We start from the raw sequence: 21,753 nt of genomic DNA on the forward strand, positions 1-21,753 counted from the left end.
CAAGTTTTATGAGATACAAGGATTAGGGTTGATTGAAAGTCACAGTGAGCAGCAGCATGTAGAAGGTTTTACATTAAACGCTCCTCACTGATGACTTAATACTGTTAATGATACAAGCAGCCCATGTTATATCACTTTGATTTATGTTTTGAGAAATTCTGAAGGCTCAATTTGCCGCGGAATAAAAACCTGACAGGTCAAGTCAAAGATAAGGTCCCTCCACTCCCCACCCACCCCTCCCAAAAAAAGAAATCCACCCAGACTGCAGCAGCTGTGTGATATTTAACTGATTTAGATAGAGAGAAGCAGACACAGAGGCACAGTCTCCTCTTCAGTGAACTTATCTTATACGCCTGCATGTGACAGACCGTGCAGCCCTCCAGCTTAGTTGTCATACACCGGCGACCAGTTAGAGCTCGTCAGGTTGCATGATTGTATAATTGTGTTGTGACACCTTGAACCCGCCGGTGGTATATAACCATGTTAATTTCCTGATAGCACACCGTGGGCCGTAGAATCAGAGTTATGATGGGTGTAATTTGTGCCTCCGACTGCAAACTGAAAGGAGCAGGTCATCAGCAGGATAAATACAAATTAAAATTGATGCAGGTCTCATTTCTGCTTGACCAGTTTGTGTTGTGAGGCTGCAGACAGCTTGGAATTGTGCACTTGCCATTTGTGCCTTTTGGTCTTCCATTTCATTTCAAGGCCTGAAGGCAAAAAACTGAAAATAAAGTGCACCTGCCAAAAGATGTGCTGCAGTATCACAGGCTGCTTTTATATTTTTCAGCAAGTTGAGTTATGCTTTGAAAACTGTTCCAATTTAGAGTTTGTAACCTCGAATTTCATGTCAAAGCTTCGCCCAAAATGAAATAATATTCAAGGGAAAACAAAAAAATAAATGCAAGAAAGTGCAGGGGGTGCTTTGATATTTTTCAAATATTAGAAAAAGACACTTCAAATTAAAAGCTTGTGATTTGTGAAACGTTGTGTGAGTGACAGCATGTGGATTTTTGTGTTGGTTGTTTGTCTCTGACTCTGTGCATGTGTGCCTGAGTGTGTGTTTGAAATATGTCCAACAAAGCCAAAGAGGCATCCTCCTGAACTCCTGTCACAGCTTCTCTGACTGCCAGTTCAAGAGCTCTTCATTACAGCCTCTGCGCATCTGAGGGAAGGAGAAACAATGCTTAGAGCCCGATGCACATAACCTTTCCATTCAATCAGCAGTTCAAACTGTCTCCCACCCCTGCAAATCAATCTGTTTCCACCTAGTCAGGTACACCACTGAATCAGAAAGCCCCCCCCCCCCATCAAAAATGAATAAAAATATCTTTCACTGTGTTGGAAACCCTAAAGATAATTTATAGAAAGTGTCTGACCCTTTCATGTGATCATAAGGACAGTGATTGAAAATGGTGATGACAACATTGTAACCAGCAGCTACGCATTACCCGTCTTTGCCGTTTAAATGTGTGTATTAATGAAAATAAGCAGTAAAACTAGCACTGACAGTACAATGCAGCCGTCAAACAAAGGCTCGTCAGTAATGTTTTATACCAATCCACTGATATAATAATTATACTATCCCCAGTCTTTAGTGGAGGTTGATTGTTCTTGCTGTGAGCTAACACACTTAATTGTAGTATGCAAATGAGAGCAATTACAAAGCTTTTAGGTGAAGAGATGACAGCTGAGGATGGTTTTATTGGACGCCTCACCCAGTTGTCATGGAAACCACATAGAATAAACGCAACTGTCAAACAGATATAATCTCATGTTGGGTCCAGAAATTGCCTGCACTCTACTTTTTGTTCGATGAACTGATCCATATGAAACGGAGATTCTGTGATTACTGAGCAAATTGTCAATTTGTGTCATGCAAAGCGAAAGAGAGCTCGTTTGAGAGAGAGAAATGTTGGACTGGATTCAACTTCCAAACCAGCACTTCATAAGAATTTTAAATATGCTCTCGTGCTCAGTTTGAAATGCTTTGAGTTTGGTAGTGTGAACAATTATCCATGATCTAAAGGAATTTGAAGATTTCTTTTTACTTGGAACATGTCTCTCGACTGACTGTTGATAATGTCTTTAACAAAAATGTTGTTTTTTTTCTTTTTGATTTGTTGATACACAACTTATTAGTGACATCGAACATGAGTCACAAAGGCGTATACACTGTGTTCAATGAAAAAGAGCAGGGTTTTTTTTTATGTGAGTTTTATTTTGGCATGATAGCTGTCTACAACATTGAGCAGGACAAAATCTTTCCTATTCAACAAATGATTGACATTTGAGTTGTAAATACATGTTGCAATTAGATGAAGTTGCACAATATTTAAATTAAAAACCTTTTCATACATTTTTTCCTTCCTAAATCAGGCATTCACTTTGATTATCCTAAATTACAGGAAATGACACAATCACTGCTGTTGGCATGCAAAACAAAAGTTATAGTTTAAATTTGGTCAAATTTTCTCTAACAATCTGTATTACAATTACTCTTCTTCAGGCTTTCATGAATTAAATATGAGTTGTGTCTGAAAATGAGATGTTACAGAGGTAAATGACGAGAGGCAGCCTGTAATTGAGGTGGTGGCAACATGGGCCTGCTGAACTAATCCCTGACTGGGTCATGTGACGCTCTGTTCACCAATGGCGGGACTTCTTTTCACCACAAAGCCAGGGCAGCTGGGAAAATTGATTTCTCATCTGAGCTGTATTTGATAGCTTTTGAAATCAAAAATTGAAATTAACTAACCTACGCCCCATCATTACAAAAGAGCAAATTAAACTGTGCAACAGCGGTTCCTCTGAGCTCAGGAAGCCGGTGAAGGAGACGAATAGGAAGATGGGGGCTCTTTATCGGCCCGTGACTTTCTCTCATGCTGTGTGCACAGAATATTTAAAACTATACATAAAATGTGTGTTGTCGTCTTCAATTAATTCATAATAATAAAAAAGGAAATACTAATTAAGAGATTATAATTCATAGCACATTTACCATTACATTTATCTGTGTATTTTAGAGATTTTTTAAACCATAATAATAATAATTTGACATATTTATTGGTACAAAAATGCAAATAGAAATATATTTTCAAATTATGAGGTATACTACGCTGAATTGTATTTTTTCATAAAGGTACTGGCTAAAAAAAAAAAAAAGAATAGGTAAAACAAAAAGTCTCCTAAATATAGTAAATGAAGCTGCTTCTTTAAATGTGTAGTTTTGTTTTTCAGAACAATTAAAAAAAAAGAATTAAATGTCCTTTTTAGTTTAGGCTGGTAGTACATGCTGGTAGTATGTACTGGTAGTATATTAACCTTCATATTTTGACATCTTTTTTTTACCAATAGAAGTACTGCACTAACTATTTTCCAAGGAGGAATAACACAAGTGATTAATTTACCATTTTCCACTTTCATTTATTGAACACAAACAGCACTTTAACAAGCACTAAGGAGTGAAGTCTCTTTGTGAGAGTGAGTGAAAGTGGACAAGACGTGAAGTGAAACGAGCGAGCTGTTTTGCGCTGACAAACGACAAGCTGAAACAGATGTTCCTGCAGGTGGACATGAAGATCAATAGGCGGCGGAGAGCAGCAAGATAGTTACCTGAGCTGCTGGAACTTGTAGCAGATGTTAAACAGACTGATGCCCTGGAAGGCTGATCAATGGACAGGAGGCAGATGGAGGAGAACATGGAGGAGTACTGCGAGGCGCTGTTAGCAGAAAGAAACATAAAATAATGGGAGTCACATTTGATATGCAGATGGGCGCCTGTCCACAACGTTAACCCATCAACACAGAAAAAAAAACAGGCTTCAACTTTGAGGAAACTTCTACTTCAGCCGAGACTCCACTCCCTTCTTCAGCTTCTGTGTCATGCTAATTACTGCTTATTTTACCACCTCCAACACCAGCAGAAAATTTGTCAAGTTCCATGATTCCAAACAAAAGGGTAAGGGCACTATGGCCAACATTATCAGGTGAGAAAAACAAGAGATTCAGCATTTTTTATTTTCTGGGCTAAAAAAAAACTTGCCTCATTAGCAGTGGTAAGAGTTAGTGTCAGGCTGTGATTTAACAGACTATCACCTTTACCTCCCATTAGTGAATTCAATACACTCACAAATCCCAAAGCATCTCATGAAGCTCTCTGGGTATAACTAGCATGTTTATTCTTATTTTCAAGCAGATATAAAAAATGAAAAAAAATAATTCTCCTTAAAATATTCCCCCCCCCCCAAAAAAAAAAAAAAAAAAATCAGTATGCTATGATGTATTATTATTTTTTCCATTTTAATCATGCAAATTTAGACTGTAATCATGTTTGCAATTGGTAGCAAGTGCAGCATCTCTTTTCCCATTTTCCCCAAAATTCTGCACAACTGCATTAGCGCACACATAGATCCACACATACACCAGTTACAAGTACACACACACACACACCAAGATCTTCTGACATCCGGCGTCCCAGTGGCCTTGCTGTCCGAGAAGCAACTTGAACTAGGCGATAACCTGATAAGACTTTATCTTGTCTTCCCTGGGTCTCAGTGAAGCCTGAAGAAGACACTTCAGCTGCACGGCATCCCCCCAGAGTCCTAACCTTCCCCTCATCTCTCCTTGCTGCCATCTCTGCCTGAGAGCTGTCAGCGGCCTGTTGCTTATTGATGTTTCTGCATGTTTTATGTCTTTCGGAGATATGACGGCCCTGACACAGTGCTGATTTCAATCAGCCTTGCCACATACCACAGAGAGTGACAGCTGGGGAAAGTAAGAAGGACAAAAAAAAAAAAAAAAAAAGAAGGATAGAATTGGTGGGGATGTCATTGGCTCAGATCAGCTCTGGCCTCGTCTCTGACCGGGGGATTCTCCTCCCTTCTAATGAAAATGTTTCATTCACATTGCACATCTCATGCCTCCCTCAATGATGAATTCAATAGAAGAAAAAAGAGAAACGAATAGTGAGCGAAAGAAATTCAGCTTTTGTCAGATTGGGGAGGCAAGAAGAGAGGATGACCCCTGAGCCAAAGGTTCTGACACTGCATCAATCCCTTTAGGGGCGAGGCCTGCTGGACCAGCTCTGGCTGCAGATTACTTCAGCACATCTGAGGGGATGGCTGCTCTATCTATTTCACACGTTCTATTGCAGAGAGGAGCCTTGTATGCTTTGGATCCTGAGCTGCCCACTAAATTAGGTCTGAGATCATTCCATGCAATGATTGGAGCGATCCAGGCCAATTCAGCTCCAAACCATTGACAGAAGGCTTACCCAATCCCTGAAAAAAAGGGAGACACATCTTGTCCCTCTTTCTCTTTATGATAAACACTAGAATGTACCGTGGGTAATCCCAATAAGGCTCTTTACTTGCAAATTTCGAGTATATGCACACATGTACCGATAAGACGCTCCCACGCAGCTTTCTCACATACGTGTTATTGACGAGCATATCGTGTCTATTCAGCCCTTGCCGCTCTTTACTCACAATGGAGTTATATCTTTGACTTATTAGGCGCTGCGATGCTAAATATGATGTGGTGGGAGTTTAAAATTCTCATCACTGTTTCAGGCCGCTGCAAACGTTTGAAGTGATGTTTATAACAAAAAAAAAAAGAGAAAAAAAACGGATTGTGTTAGGATAATAAGTCCACCGAAGAACTTTTATTTTGAGAAAAGATGATAAAATATGTATTCTGCAATTTTTCCATTTCTTATTCTGTGTGTTCAATATCAGTCCTTTTTGGAATACGTGTTTAACACTGAGGCTATGCAGCGTCTCGGTTTGCTGCACTGTTATCGCCAACTTTAACTTTAATTCAATCTTAGCTGGACTTTAAAATAGGGGGGGTGGAAAAAAATCCCCCAAAGATCTCGTAATCATTTCAAACCTGTTTTTGTCTGAATCTGATAAAGCACAATTTATTCCCTTCTGTTTTCACAGAGAGATATCAAATTAATAGCTCTAGTCGGGGTACTTTGCTTTGAGTACGCAGTCATATTTCACTTTCAGTTTTTTATAGAACACAATTACCGCCCCATAATGAGATTCAAAACAAAGACTAAATTAGCTGTCATTAAATTATTTCAATTTCCTTAGCCTAATAGAAGATTGTGACAGGTGTCATAGTTGCCGTTATGTTTGGCTTCGCAACATGTTATAATGGATAATTGATCCATCAAAAAACATCAAGCCCAGGCAATAACTGGCTCGAGAGTAGCGTACTGAACATGCAGAAAATCGAATTTAACCCCATGTTGACTAAGACACTCCCTTGCTCTGTCGATCAAGCATGTCTCTCCTTGACAGCTCTGTTCGCATGTTGTTAAATAATCTAAAGGGAGAAAAGAAACATGAAAGAAAAAGCAGTCTCAGAGGAACTGTCACAGAGAAAGGAAAATGCCATGGGGGGCGAGGAATGCCTTCAGTCGCGCAGCTTTTCACATTTTAATTTCAGTCTGAGGGACTGACTCATGGTAGCGCCTGAGTGAGTGGGTCCTGGGAGTCAGGGCTCGTGCTGACCCCTGAGCATAGACAGGCCCAGAGAGATGTCAGCTGAGAGCTCCTGAGGATCACCAGGCTGCCAAGCGCTTTGAAAGCTGCTGCCAATTCAGCCTAAGACTCAGCTGAATGCTCGCCACAGAGAAGGGGAGCGACAGCAATAAAAACAGGTTGCAAAAGGAAGAGAATTTGCTTTCAAAATGTATTTGGCCTCTGACCTTGCATCCAACCCTGTGGCCTCTGTCTTTGAAGCCGAGCATATTTTTTGAGAGACATTGAAAGAGGGGAGGGTTTTAGGGGTGGACTTGGGGCCTGTCAGTATAAACATATTAATAATCTGACAGCTTCATCTGCTTTTGAGGGCTAGACTTGACAGCTTCACAATGGCCTGCGCTGTAGTCCTTCTCGTACACGTCTAGCTTTCCTGTCTGAACAACACAGAGAGTTTATTAAGACATCACACTCCTGTGAAGTATTGATTTTACACCAGTCTCTGTCACTTACTGTATCAGCCCAAGCAGGAGCTCCAAAATCAACTCTGACAGCTGCATGTAACCTGCTGAATATGTTTGAGAGAACAGCTCAGTTCAGGTAAATTTGCCTTTTTATTTTGATAAACATCTTTAATCTAATATCGCCTGATCGAGTTCCATGATCAAACATATACAAACAGCAGAAAAGTCCTAGATTAGTTTTCGACTGAAAGAGAAAATGTAAATTCTTTGACAACCTTAAATAAAGGAGAAATGCATCAGATAGGAGATTGTTGCAATTAAGTTTGAGCAGCTCTGGAAAAAAAAAAGAAGAACGAATGCTATCTCGAACAAAGGAGGGGGATGTGCATCTGCCTGTGGAAACGCGCCCCGCCTCTCAGACTGTCCATGGAGAGACAGAGGGAGAGAGGGGTCAGAGGGAGCACAGGTAATTGAGGTGTCCCCTCCCCTCCCTTTTTTCCAGGGCTTCTCACCCCATCCTTTCACCGCCCCCCCCCCCCCACCCTATCCACACAGCGGGCACAATTACGCTCCCCATCACCCCACCAGCTGGCCCCCGTGATCCCACACTTCTTACTAAACGCGACTCCATCGGCCCTTTCCCTCTTAACCTCTCAGCACCCGCTCTGGGGGAATGGTGAGGCTGCACACAAAACTGAAGAGAAAAAAAAATAACTTCTACTTCTTTTAACACTTTGAGAAAAAAAAAGAAAAAAGGAACAAATCGGGAAGTTGAGTTAATGCAGGCTGAGAATTAAAGTGTTTGTTGCAGGTGTACAGCGGTGTATGTTAATAAAAACCTACAGATATACAGCAGCGTGGAAAAACTGGAGCAGTGACTATTAAATCTAAGGGTGGTTATTGATTAATTGAATTATTTTCATTAAGCGTAACAGGAAAACGTTGTGACAATTAATTTTACACATTAAATAAAAATAATTTTCACATTCGGAAACAATTGAAAAGAAATCAATAACATCAACTTTGGATAAGGAAAATCCCGTTTTACATGTAGATGCTTACAATTTAAATCAAACTGGAATAGCTATCAACATGTGTGTTAATTGAGTAGCTTGAAATCCCTTTCAACACCCAAGTGTCAGTATGATCATATTTCACGAACACGCTCCGAGTGTCTCTTGATAGACAGTGTTTTCACTCCATCCCTTCACATTAATGAGTGGGAAGGCTCTCCTGTGCGTTATTACCTGAAATAATACCATATGGTAAAATGTAAACAACATCTGCATATTCATGTCATAACTTCATCTGTTTAATTAGTTCCAGCAAAGCAGTTTACCCTCTGAGGCCCTCGCTGTCAGAGCGGTGATGGCAGAGCCGTGGCCTGCTGTCGGTCCTGACAGTCCTCCATTGTTCAGTTGACGCTGCTGCCCTGTCTGTTTAATGCCAGGTGCATCTTTACAGGCCACAGATCAGGTGAAGTGACTTAGGGAGCTTCTTTCACACGGATGCCAAAGCTGACACGTCCCTCTTTAGCGAGGAGACCTACCAATTATTTGAGGATATTCTATCGTATGTAAACACGGCTTGGTTAAAAGCCAAACTTTTACCGAGTGACACCATCTCTTGACGTGCAGCCATCAATATGTGTGCTGAAATGCATCTGTTTTCCCCCCACACAAGCAGACTGACAAAAAGGATGTGATAACCCGCTGAGGTCAATCGCATGTTGGAAACCATACCAGATACTGTTTATTTCTTTTTCTATTTTAGTGCGAGCTCAGATCGGGCCATTTCAATGGCGGTCTTTGATATGTAACAAAGCTTCACTTCTTGTTTGTTTCTCTATAGTATGAAAACAAGGCCAGCATGCCAGGAAATTAGCTTCGACTCCAAACGTTTTTAAAAATCCTTTTTTAGGAGGACACTTACGGTCAGAAAACAAAGAGTCAGTAAATGAAAACAGCAACGCGGTATGAGAAGTTTGAGATCGCATTCTCTAATTAAATTGTCCTTCATCATATACTTGTTTCTGCAAAAGCAATAATACTTTTGACCCCGTGTGGCCTGAACACTAACATGCTTGCGGAAGGGAAAAAAAGGAGGGAAATGAAAGAGAAAAACATGAAGGAATATCTTATTAGGAGAGTCAGGCATGTTTTGGCCCTGGTTTCTTGATGGCTGCTCTTGGTGTCGCGACCTACTGGCGTCTAGCTAATACGACAGTGTACGCCATGCCATTGTTCTCAATCAATAACTAATTATCAAAGTACTGGCTCCGACTTGTATTGTCTGCTTTGCTTGGAGCCCCTTGTTGTGGACTGAAAGACAGAGAGGGGGAAGAAAGGGGAAAGGAGGGTGGCTTTTGGCTGCACAGTGATGCTGCCGCCACAACATCCTCGCAAGCCTTTCAAGATACACTGTGCCGTCAGTTTGAATTACCCTCGCCTACTAATTGATATGAATTAGAACAGAAGAATTATTGTTGCTGCTGAATGTCATAACGATATCCTCAAAGTAATCACGGGAGACAAAAAGAACAGCACAAAACACACAAGCAGACCAAATATGAAAAGACAAATTAAGCCGACTCCTGGTAGGGACTTTGCAAACGAGGCATTAGACAATGGGGAAAGAAAATTAGACTGCTACCAATCTGTACGTTTCATTATTTCAATCTTGTTTGCAAGTATGAACCATGATTTTAACCAAACAGAAAGGATTCCCCCTCCAGAAAGACAGCTTAGAGTTGTGTTTTATTTGTGAGCCAACAGGTTGAAACGCAGCGCTCTCATCACCGATACAATGTCCTTTTATCACCTTTTCATTGTCCGTTTCTTTAGTACAAATGAGCTGACTGAAATAGAGGAACCCAGTCATTCGTACTTGGCAACACAGTGTGGATTGTGTGCTGGTGCCTGCCTGTCTCTGTGACTCCTAATGGAGTGGCGAGTCCTGTCATCCCACGTGGCAGCACAGTTGACTACTCCGCAGTCCCGTTGGAGCCACTGGCACCAGGACTGTGGGCCAAAACCCCACAGAGCCCAGGGGGTGGCTGGTGCCCTGGTGGCAGGCAGGGGTCAGCCTAGTAAAAGTGCTGCCCTCAGGACAGCGAGTCTAATCCCAGAGCAAGAGCAAGGCAGCTGGAGCAGCCCATCCGTTCAGGCTGCGTAATGATATCACTTGCACTGGATCTGATGTCTGACCTCATTACCAGAGTTTAATTGTGTTGCTAACAGAGTTTCAGCTCTTCTTTTCTCTGGCCTCTTTCTGTTTTTGACAGCGCTCCAAAAGAATTTCCCTGTTGCTCACAAAATAAAATTGATTCTCTATGAATTTGAGTCCTGCTGACTGCCGCAGAATATTTTTCAATTTTTGCTTTACGGATGAAACATGATTTTTCTCTATCACTCTGTAAGCTCAAAACTGTGGAATGCAATCCTTTTCAATTTTTCGAAAAATTAAATTGCAAATTTTTAAAAAAGTCTCTCCTGAACACCATGAATCTGTCTTTTTCAAACATGTTTTAAGTAAAGTCTTGAATTGATACATTTACCACTTGAAATTAGAAACAACACACACAGAAAAATTAGTAAATACAATTTTATTTTCTGGAAAAAAAAAATCACATGTGCTTATAGATAAGGGGGTGATTTGAAATAGAAAGGAGAGTATAAATTCAACAGTTCATTAACACCTTTTAAATACACATGGTCCTTATCACATTGTGTTTATAACAGATGAGTGTGAAAAAGCTTCACTGGATATGTAAATGACAGTGGTGTTGTTCACACCTTAAATTAGGTTAAAAAAAATTCTATTCATTTCACAATTATAAGCAATGATTTAAAAGTGACAGTTTTACATTTAGATTTAAACATTTTTTCCTCTGATTATCTACTCTAGCTACGTGTGTTGCTTGACTACAGAGAAGTGCATTACAACTTTCCTTTTTGCTGTATTGATGTTTTAAATTGAGTGAAGCTGCCCTCTTGCTCCACCTTGTCGTGAGCCATGCAACCAGAGAGTCAACCATAATCTGCCTTTTGCCATGAAGAAAATCACTTTCTTTCATGCCATGATACCACATGAAATATGAATAACAGAAACATGCAGAGTTGTGGTTTAAATAGGAAGCTTGACTGGCGCCTGGTGCTGCAGATCACAGCTTTCTCCCTCCCACACAGCTCAAGAGGTAGTGACATCGCAGTTTGCTTCTTGGCGCCCAAGCTACACTCCTCCATAACCTGAACACCCATCGGTAACTACCACGGGGTCACAGGGAACAGGCCACCACTGGTAATGGAGTTGCTCTCTGAAAACATCTCAATGCAGGTAAACATGGCACTCCGTTGAGCATTAAGTGCAGTGAAACTTTGAGTAAAAGTATCACAGTGGGTAAAGGTTACAGGCAGAAGGTATCTGAGTGTATGTCTGCAAACAGCAGTCTGTGTACAGGTGCTGGGCTGCACTGAAAATGCCTCATTACTACCCTTTCCATTTCTAGGGCTCATACAGTGTAGCAATGTGCCCTTGAAAACAGACCCCCAATTTATTCTTTGCATTGTGCATGTGGCTAGATTTTCCAATATTCTCATCATGAAAGAGCAATTATAATTCTATGGTTCATATGCACACTCCATTTGAAGCAGCGATCCTCGCCTATTGTCAGTTGTCAGAGTAGAGGATAAACCATGAAAAGGCCTAATCCCGCTATGGGCAGGAGGCTTTAATGAGCAGACTGTCTCAGGCAGAGCCATGTGATACCCTGGCAGGGGCCAGACCAGTGCATCGTGGAGGTCAGCTCCTAATGGAGGGCTCCATGGCTTCCCCTCTGGAGAAGGGCGGAGCCCACTTACGTTGACCTGTTAAGTCAAGTTGCTCTCCTCTGACCCTCCAAAAGATGCCTGGTTGTGGGAGATTGTCTCAAAAAAAAAAAAAAAAAAACCCCAGCACAAACAGCCGTGCTGCCTGCAGGCAAAGAGTTCGCTTGAAATGAAAGTAGGATACAAAAAAAGGAACGCCAGCTCAGAACAAGAGAGTGGAGCCTGTGAAAGATGTAAATTCAAAGCAAAAGCAGCAGAACTTTAACCTATGGGCTATTATGCAGCAAGTGAAACAGAGCTGCCGCTTGGAATTAGTGACAATGGGGAGTTCAGGCCAGGGGCATTTAACCAATGGACATCTAGTGTATCAGATCCCAATCTTAATGACATCAGTGACCGAAGCTTTGCAGAAACTCTGATCTCTGGTGGCAGAAAGAAAGGGTCGCGGCCAGAGGGGATTAGTAAAATATATGGAAGAGAAATAAAAAAAAAATATGAAAAAAAAGATAATGAAAAGAGGTTATGAGAAACCAGGGTGAACATTATTGCTGGACCTCACCAAGATGCAGAGGGTAGGTAAAAAGCTGCGCAAATAGTCATGGGATTGCAAAGTCAATAATACGTGCAATCTTCACAGACAGAAAGCTATAATCAACAAAAATCCATATTGAGGGTGAATGCCAGAGTTTTTCAAAATGTCAGAGGAGTGTGTTTGCAGAAGGGCAGAAATGACAGATGAAGAGCAGGGAGGTGAGTGGCAGGGACACAAGAACAGGCGGACTCTGTGCTGATGAGGTCCTGGACACAGAGACCAGGCAGAGTGCAGCGTCGGGCCAGGAGAGCACTCTGCCTCAGCCTGCTCCCTGCAGAAAAGCCAAGAGGAGTCAGCAGTGCTACCACAATCTAATGGGAAGCGTCCACTTAAAATTCAGAGGTTAACAAGACAGTAGGCAGCCTGGATTGCAAAATGGTAGTAAGAGTGATTTTTGGAGACACTTTAAATTGACAATTTTAGCAATGATAAAAATACTTTTTTTTTCCCTTTCATGGCACGGTCCCATAAAAACACAATGCTTTGTACTGCCAGGAAAAAACAGAGCAGAAGGAAACTGGGTAATTGTGGAGGAAGTGCAGTTTTGGTGAATATAGGCACTTAAGTTGAGTCATTTTAGGGATATAGATATTTCCCATTTTCAACTCTGACAAAAATGCCGTAAAATGGTGGGGCCATTTTTTTCTTTTTCGATTTCGGTCGCGCAAATCCTTTTCAAACACAATTCCTATTCTTCTTTGGAGGTCTTTTAAGTCATTATAAATGTTTTCTCTCTTCCTCGCTCTCTCTCTCTCTCTCTCTTGCTCTCCCTAGCTTTAGTCTTCCTGAATAAAATAAGTGCAGATTTGCTGGAAATCAGTGGCTTTTGTGTGTGGCTGCAGGAGCATGGTGAAATGTTTGGACACTAATACCCATTCATTTCGGTAGCGCCATAAATAAAAGCTGCCAGCTATGCGGCTGCCGTGAAGTGGTATTCTTTGGTGCCCAGCAGGATGTCCTGTTCACATTAGCGCAGCAGGGAAAACTGGCCGGAACAGCCAGACAACTAAATCAAGACATTGTCAACTTCTGACAAAATTGCTATGGGGGAGAACCGGTTTCTACAAGGGGTTGTGCATGTCTGGTTGTGTGCTTGTTGTAGATTGTGTGTGCCTATGTCTATGAAACTGATGAAGAGAGCTAGAGAATGAGAGAGCAAGAGGTTTATTTTTTCAAAATGCTATATATTCTGAAATATATTTCCAAACAGAACAACACCATGGGGCTAGTATGAATTGTGAAGTGTTTCTAGAACAGAGACAACAGTGATCAACACATGAAACCAAAGCCCCCACAAAAATCTCCTGTTGTGATTGTTCCTTTATCTGTGCCAAACTTTGTGTCAAATGTTTGTATTTCTGTATCTCATCCCTAATTTTCCTGTTGCAAATGGAACCACATAGCTTTTTTCAAACACTAAAGGACAATCAATCAACCAATCAGTCGGTCAAAACGCTCCTAATATCCAATTTTCCATTCTTTAAAATTGCGATATTATGGAAACTAGAAAATACAAAAATAGAGCGTTGGACTTTGACTTGTTTTCAGATGAAAGGTTTCTGACCTCGACTCAATTTGACCCACCTGATCAACAACTACGCATATGTGTCGTCTCTCTTGTCAGTACATATAAACTTTAAAAATACCTGTAAATCAAACAAATTACAAGGACAATCTGACTTACACCAGGTCAGAGCAAAGTGTGCCCATGTGACAGAATGTTATAAAGCAATCCCCTTTAAACACAGTCCAAGCCCTGGGCTACATTTGCAGGTGGTCGATTGCCCGGTCTTCACAGAGGTTAGCTCGTAGGGAGTGCTAAAAGCTGTAGGTCTGAAAGGGAGTCCAATCATCAGAGGAGGCCATAGTGCCAACAAGACCCAGATAATGACAATTCTGACCTCAGTTAAGTATATTACACAGCAAGAGCTCTTGGATGTGCTGCCCAGAACAATGTAAGGAAAAAAGGGAAAGTCTGTGGTGGGCCACAGCTGGGACATACCATGCCAGTGGGCTTGATGTTTTGATTAGGGGTAAGTAAGCCTTTTAACTTAGTTTGATTGAAAAAAGGGAGGGTGGAGTTTCCATTCATATCTTTATGCCTAATAAAGCCCACTTGACAACACAGGGGTTCAACACTTCCCGACAATGGGGAAATGAACCATTGCAGTGCGTGTCAGAGGCCTGATGTGTACTGCATATCATATAATGGGGAACAGAGTGAAATGAGGTTTGGCAGTGCCACCGTGAGGTTGTGGCTGGATTTTGTGTATCTCGAGGCATCCTGGAGCCGGTCCAGACAGCCCAGCTTTTAGTGTTCTGTGAACTGTAGATGAGAGCAGTGCACCCTCTTTCTACAGGATCTAAGTTGAAGTCTTTGCTGTAGGGTTCAGTGGACCATGAGAAAACACCAGTGAATCCGTCACCATCATCCCTACTGGGACAAAGCTGGCTGGTCACTTCTGAAGCTCCAGTGACCCAAGGCTTGAACCCTGCTGCTCTCCATTCCCTGCCCTACGCAGCCACTGGGAATCTATGACCTCAAGTTCATGGAGAATCACACACTTTCATGGCAGCTTCAAAAGCAATGGCTGGGTCTGTCATGTTTTTAAACAGTGTTGTGCCCTCCGCTGGTTCTCTGCAAAATAACAATATTGATAAGTACAAGTATGTATTATTTATTTCTTGAACAAGAATTAAAGAAATTTCATGAGAAAAAGCTCTCAACATTGATTCTCTAAATGTCATGAAAATATTAAAATATTAATGATTTTGTTGTAGATTTCTGCATCCATGCCCAGGTGGGTTTTAATTGGTTGGCAAATTGAGCAAAAGGTCTTTTTTTTTTAGGTGTGATTTGTGATTGTTGCTGCTGAATTGCTGCTGTGAAAGGCTGGCTGCGTGATTTGAAGATGGAACAGTGTGAGAACAGGTCATACAATGGAGCCACCAGCCTTGCACTCGGGGGGATGTTGGGGGTGCATAGTGTGTCTGTTTGAGGGGGGGGGGGGGGGGGGGGGGTGATGGCTCAAGACAGGAAGGTGAAGACTTGTAAGGGAAGGAGCAAATACAGACAATCTAACAAGAAACTTATTAGGATGAGGATTATTAATACTCAACATCTCAACATTATCTTAAATGCCTGAATACATTATTTGCGCATTCTAACATCTGTACTTTTAGTTTGACTGTAGTTCCAGTGAATTAAAGTATTTCACTACATTTTTAAGTTGCAATGGTGGCAGATCAAAGGAAATCTTTGAAAAGTTCGACTTGATATTTGATTCGATGGAGGGAAGCTAATTACTTTCCACATTAAATGGGGGAAAAGAAACCTACGATCATACTGTACCCTCCAGCACTGCTGTCCAGGGTGCCAACCAGTTAACTTATAATGCTGACCACATGAAAAACTATATCTGACAATGTTCTCACAAGGTCTCAGTTATAGACAGGTTCACACTTGTAATGTCAACCTTTCAAAACCTAGAGTCATTTATTTTATTCCTTTGCCGACCAGTTATACATGTGGATATATTACAAATGTATTTATTTATTTATGGGTTTTTTGGTTTTTTTTTTTAATAATAATGTTGTTACATGGTAATCTTACAGATTGTATTTGGCACAGCTTCCTTGCAAGGGCTCCCTATAAAATCCAGAGTTGAATTTAAAATCTGTATTCTCACTTACAAAGCTGTTAACGGTCAGGCATCCTCGTATCTTTTGGGAGCTACAGACTTTAGTTATCCCCTCTCCTTTGGAAATATCTAACAGTAGGATCTTGGATGGAGAAACACTGTACTTTAAAACTTTATTTTCTGGCAAAGTTGAGGGCTGGCTCAGGTATGGACCAGACCCAACTTTTGCTGTTATAAGCTTACACTGCCAGGGGACCACTGAGCTCCTCTCTCTCTCTCTCTGTATGCACATTACTGCGTTTCAGTGTTTATCATAGTTGCTAATGTTAATATTAGACTGAACAGACAATTATCATACTTTGTTGTTACTGCTAATACTACTTATACTTAAACATTATTACTGGCACTGTAGCTATAAAGCAATGTTATTTATTGTTGCAGGGTTTTTTTAATACCTCGATTCATCCTTCTTCTTTCTGCATCTCCTTCTGTCTCACCTACAGTCCGGCAGATGGCTGTTCTACATAAGTCTGGTTCTGCTTGAGGATTCTACCTGTTATGAGGCTGTTTTTCTTTCCCACTCTATGTCACTAAATGTTGACGAATGCTGTGTTCAAGGTGGATTCATGTTGGGTCTTTGTAAATAATAACATAAAGAGATGTGATTTAGACCTGCTATTTTTGTAAAGTGTCTCAAGATATGATTTGTTATGATTCAGCCCAAAACAAAAAAAGATGGATTGCTTGAGACCACAATTTTTGACAGCAAACATATTCATTTTTAGTTTTTAGGACAAACAGTAAAATATTAAGTTTCTCAGATGTGCTTGTAGAAACTGTAAAGTCTACAATCATATTTATGAAGCATTTGCACGTTAAATTGTATCCACAAAATCATTTAAATCCGCTATTATTGGGACTAATTTAGGCTTTAACATGTTAAAAACTGACTTAATAATAGGACCAAAATACAGGTTCTACTTCTACTTCACAAAAAAAAGCATTACTAAGTAAATCAAAGAAAATTGCCTTATTTTAGCACTGTGCTTGCTCCCACAGCTGCAATATTACGTATGTATCTTGTGGGTCAGATAAACAAAACTAAGGTTATTTTGCTTAATAAAACACTGACAATTCTCCAGTCCCTGAGAGGAGGGATATAACCATTAGAGATGAAGACCTAACACTTGTGCAACACCTTCTAACAGGATGTCTTTATGAGCAAGGGGCAAAATTAAGCTGTGTCAAAACGGGAGGCCAGGGGAGAGGTTGCAGCAGACATCAAATCAACAGCAGTCCAATACAGAATCCTATTATCAATGACACTGTAAAGGTGCCCCCGGCCAAAAGTCTCCTGCACAGCAGAAGTTAAGGTGTTGCTTGATTCATTAGTGCCTTTGTCTGAGCTGAGGTGATGGCTCCCTAGTTGTCCAGAGAGGGGTGAAAACTGGAATGTCTCTCCTCTCTGTCAACACTCTGTCACTCTAATTTCTTTTTCTGATGCCCAGTGTTGACACCTGGAAAGGTTTGACCAAGCATGGTAGCAAGGGATCATCGGAGGGTACTATTTAAAGGGAGTGGTTGACACTGTTGACATTTCTCTTTCCTTCTTCCTTGCAGCCTTTTCTTGCCTTACCGTTTCTCGTAAGGATAGAAAAAAAAAACCCCATCCCATTAAAAAAGGTAGATAAGTTGTACATCTTTGAAAGACCAGATACAGATCAGTCATAACTCACATGTTCTCTAAAAAATTGCCAGGCACTGACACTATCACATGGGTGTTTGAAACTGATCAAAGATGGCCAGTGGAGGGATTCTTGATATTAAAAAATCTTTCAGTGATTTAAATTAGAGATGAAATCTCACTCATGGCCTGATTAACAAAACTCAACAGCACATTTATCCGGACAAACTAAACTAAATAACAAGACTGATTTAAAAAAAAAAAAGACTGAAATACACATTATCTAGGATTTGTGTTCAAGTATTTACAGTATGAAGTCACCCATAATAGAATGTAATGGCTGTCAATGGATGCACAGTGCTAATAATGTAATGTGCCCCTCCCTAAGGGAGCTGATCTCCTCATCTGGGTCATGGTGAGTATTAAAAGGGTTAAGGGTGCACAGTAAATTTATTGTGGGTCTTCCAGCACCAATGGGCCAGAGCACTAATGGATGACCTTGGGGTTTGGCTGCTCCAGACTTGAGGAGATCATGTCTCACCACCTCCCCACCACCAGGATGACCCCAGTCCTCTCTGCCCCTGGCCTCAACCTTTAACTCACTGATCTTTGACCAAATTATTAAGCAGACACCTGCTTTCCGGTGTATGGTTGGAGCAGGGGGAGGACTCACTCTGGGTACTCTAATTTGATGTAGATGTGTGCTGCGACAGTATCTGACTCACTAAGGATAAAACCATCTGTTAGGCTTCCGAGCGGTATGACTTACGCACACACATTGCAATCACTTTACTGTTTACACTGGTGTAACATAACTTTGTGACTTAATTAGCCTTGATAATCTGTTAAAATACAACATTGTTATTCAAATCATTCAAATACTTTTGATTAATGGTGACATAACCAGCACACAAATGTAAACAAAAAGGAAAGGACCCAGAGTGAGGGACCAAATATTTGTGCGTGATAAAGCTAGAAGCTAAGCCACAGGGTTCCAGTGAAATGACGTCTTGTTTTGTGGGGTATTTATGCAATACACTGCAACTTTCAGGTACGGCTTTCCTGGGCAGGGATATCCAATGCTGTCACTTCGGGAGGAAGCTTTTTTCCACAAAACATGAGCGGCTTAAATCGAACTTAGTTTTTTGTTATTGCTTCAAAGCCCATAATTATCAAAGTATAAGTTGACAAATAATTTGGAATTTTTTTTAAAGGTTAAAAAAAAGGGTTGAAAATGTTTCCTTTGCTTTATTCAAATAATAAAAAAAAAAATCACAAAAAAAATCCATAAACTAACCATGAAAGTGGAGGTGGGGACAGAGAATTGAACAATTATGTCAACTATATAATGTAGTCCTCTGTCAAGGGCACTATCAGGTACTATAGCTAGCCCCAAAGACTGCTATGTACCTCAGGGACTTGTATGTGTCAAACTTGCAAAAAAAAGGAGAAAGAGAAAAAAAAAAGTGCCACTAAGGTATAGCCTGGAAACGACAGTGACCTAGGTCTGCCTACTTGCATTGTCCCACCATCTGCACGAATGTGAACTTTGCCTTTAAATCGTGGCTTCTCAATTAACATGTCCAGCTGGGTGGAGAATTTTGTCAGCTCCCTAATATCATTACTGCCACACCAGACCGTGATATAAATATTAAAAAAGTGCCTAGAGCTCTTCGCCTGCTATGTGAAAGCTTCTGCTTCGGGTTATAATGATCTGCACCCACATAGCAGGGTAACTGTAGAACGGCTGGTCTTAGAAGGACTCCTCCAAACAGTCAGGCAGAAAGGATAAATGTCTTGGGCCATCTTCCTTTTGTGAGTTCTTATTCTTTTCTTTTCTATTCTACTCATGTGGGATCTAAAAGCAGCACCTACATGGAAATAACACATTCGCCAATACTCTGCGTAGAGGCTCGAGCCTTTTTGAGATACTGTAGTGGTCTCAGACAAAAAAGGTTGAGAAAGCATCAAGTCGTCTTCCAAAACCCAAGCTGTGTGGTCTTTGTGATAGCCCCATTACAGCATGAAGGACTCTTACTTAAGGCTGTATTTCTGTGTTCGCTGTCTGTGTTTGCTTGTATGGATAACTGTACTTTCCAGGAAACGAGATCTTAAGAGGAAGTCTTTGAATGTAGGACATTGGCGCTGTCGCGGTTAATCTCCCCCTACGGCTTTACAGACGGCTGTGGATTTAGGAGTTGGCATCATAACTGACCAGTGCTGTTTGATTAGATAACAGGGGATCTACTGCAGGCATCGATGGTCCACCGTGCTGAAATGAAACAGTTTGCTGTCTGCCTATTCTGCTTAGAACACGATGGGGGTGATTCTTCAGCAGTCTGAAGCCACAAGCTGCCAAGCAGTGTCCACCACAGCGATACCACGATCATAGTGATACTACGGACTGCACTGGCTTGTAGCAGATGTTGGGAATTAGCTGTCCCTTTGGCTGCCATAGGTTGTGCCCTGCAGCTCTCCTTGAAACTCACAGTGAAGGATTGCAGGTGTTGAAGAGTTGCCAAATAAGCCATGGAAAGAAATTGTTGCTATACTGGTAAAAGTAAAACCGGATTCCGAAATATCTTTTTGTTTTGTCCTTATGGCAGCCACACTGACACCGAAGGCGCAGACTAATTATAGTTGGTGAACATGCTTACCAGAGGAATACTCGTCGATATTTGACAGTAAGAGAGGTTTTGATGTACATGGGGAAGGACCATCGATGCAGAATGCGGAGCAGGATACCCCACATTTGTTACAAAAATTGAAAAATGACAAAAAAACACTTCAATTTCTGTCGCATAGAATTTTGAACCAAATAAGACAAAGACATACGTTTCCTTGTACACAAAATCCTCTTTGGTTTACTCTGAAAGCTGTTGCTGCAAAATGACTTTGTTGTCAATGTATCTTCAATTTCAGTTGCAGCAAAAATCATGTTAATCTATTTTAGACCATAATTTAGGAACTAAAGTAACCTAGACATGGACGACTTTTATGATTTGCCTCTTTTATGAAGATATTAGATATATACTCCATGGTAAGCAGTGTTATAATTTAAATTATAATAACTGTATTTGGAGTTTCTTTTATATATATATATAAATGAACCCTACAAAATGAGCAGGCCATTGTTTGAAAAGACTTCTGAATGGTTGTATGCCAGGAGCAAGAGTGACTGGTTAATCCCGGCCCTTGCTGCACTGTGGTGGAGGGCCTTTGTCCCCTAAAAATGAAATATACTGAGTGCATGGGGGTGGATGTCACTTCAGATACAGATGCATTTGGGTCTGCAATGGGGGGAAATAATGTGCAACAATGATATCTTTGATCATTGCCAGAACTCCCCAACACAGGAACTGTGTCGAGTGTGGTTATCATCAACCCATTTCTATTCCTCCAGCACAAATCATTTCATGGCTCCTTCATCCCATGTGCCAGAACTGGGTTTCAAAAGCAATTTCAGCTGAAAAATAAGGTGCTTTTCTTCAATTTTCAAGCCATTTGTATCAGGGTTAGTGTTGTTTACCTAGCTAGTACACTGGTATTTACATACCTCTTTAAAGGAAAAATGGCCCGGTATGATTTATGGACTGCAGCTCGAGCGCAATTTTCTATGTGGTACACCTAATCTGAGAGGGTATGGAGAAAGGTCACATTGACCATACAAATACCGTGGCCCTTCCACAGAGAGTGGGTGGATATTCATTCTCTTTAAAAAAATGTCAGTTGGGTCTGATTTATGATATGCAGAGCACAGTGGGCTCGAAAAGCACCTATGGTTTCAGCCTTACATCTGGACTGATGAAATAAGAAAAAAGAGAATAATTTGTACTAAACTACTGTCTATGATAGCACTGTGTGCGTTCAACACAGCGGGGAAACAATACTGTCCTTTTTTTTCTTTTGATGTTTTACGTATAGAAAGAATAATAAGAGAAGCAGTAAATGACGTATAATAAATACAGAAAAAAAAAAAGACGAGACAGAGAGAGCGATGCTGTCAGGTGTTGGAATCAATGCCATGTTTCAGAGTTCTAACCTTTAGCCTC

General features: G+C 40.9%; 1 long non-coding RNA gene across 1 annotated transcript in view; it reads right to left on the bottom strand.

The window, feature by feature from the left end:
* Positions 1-353: 353 nt before the first annotated feature.
* The window catches only part of LOC306826094, a 35,208-nt gene continuing 13,808 nt past the window's right edge, over positions 354-21,753 (bottom strand). Inside the window, exons 2-3 of the long non-coding RNA XR_013779365.1 lie at positions 3,616-3,722; positions 354-1,165 (exon numbers count right to left, since the gene is read on the bottom strand). This is a non-coding gene — a long non-coding RNA (uncharacterized lncRNA). The remainder of the gene's footprint in view (positions 1,166-3,615; positions 3,723-21,753) is intronic.

Source organism: Symphodus melops (assembly GCF_947650265.1).
Source record: "Symphodus melops genome assembly, chromosome: 6".
In the NCBI taxonomy this organism is placed as follows: domain Eukaryota; kingdom Metazoa; phylum Chordata; class Actinopteri; order Labriformes; family Labridae; genus Symphodus; species Symphodus melops.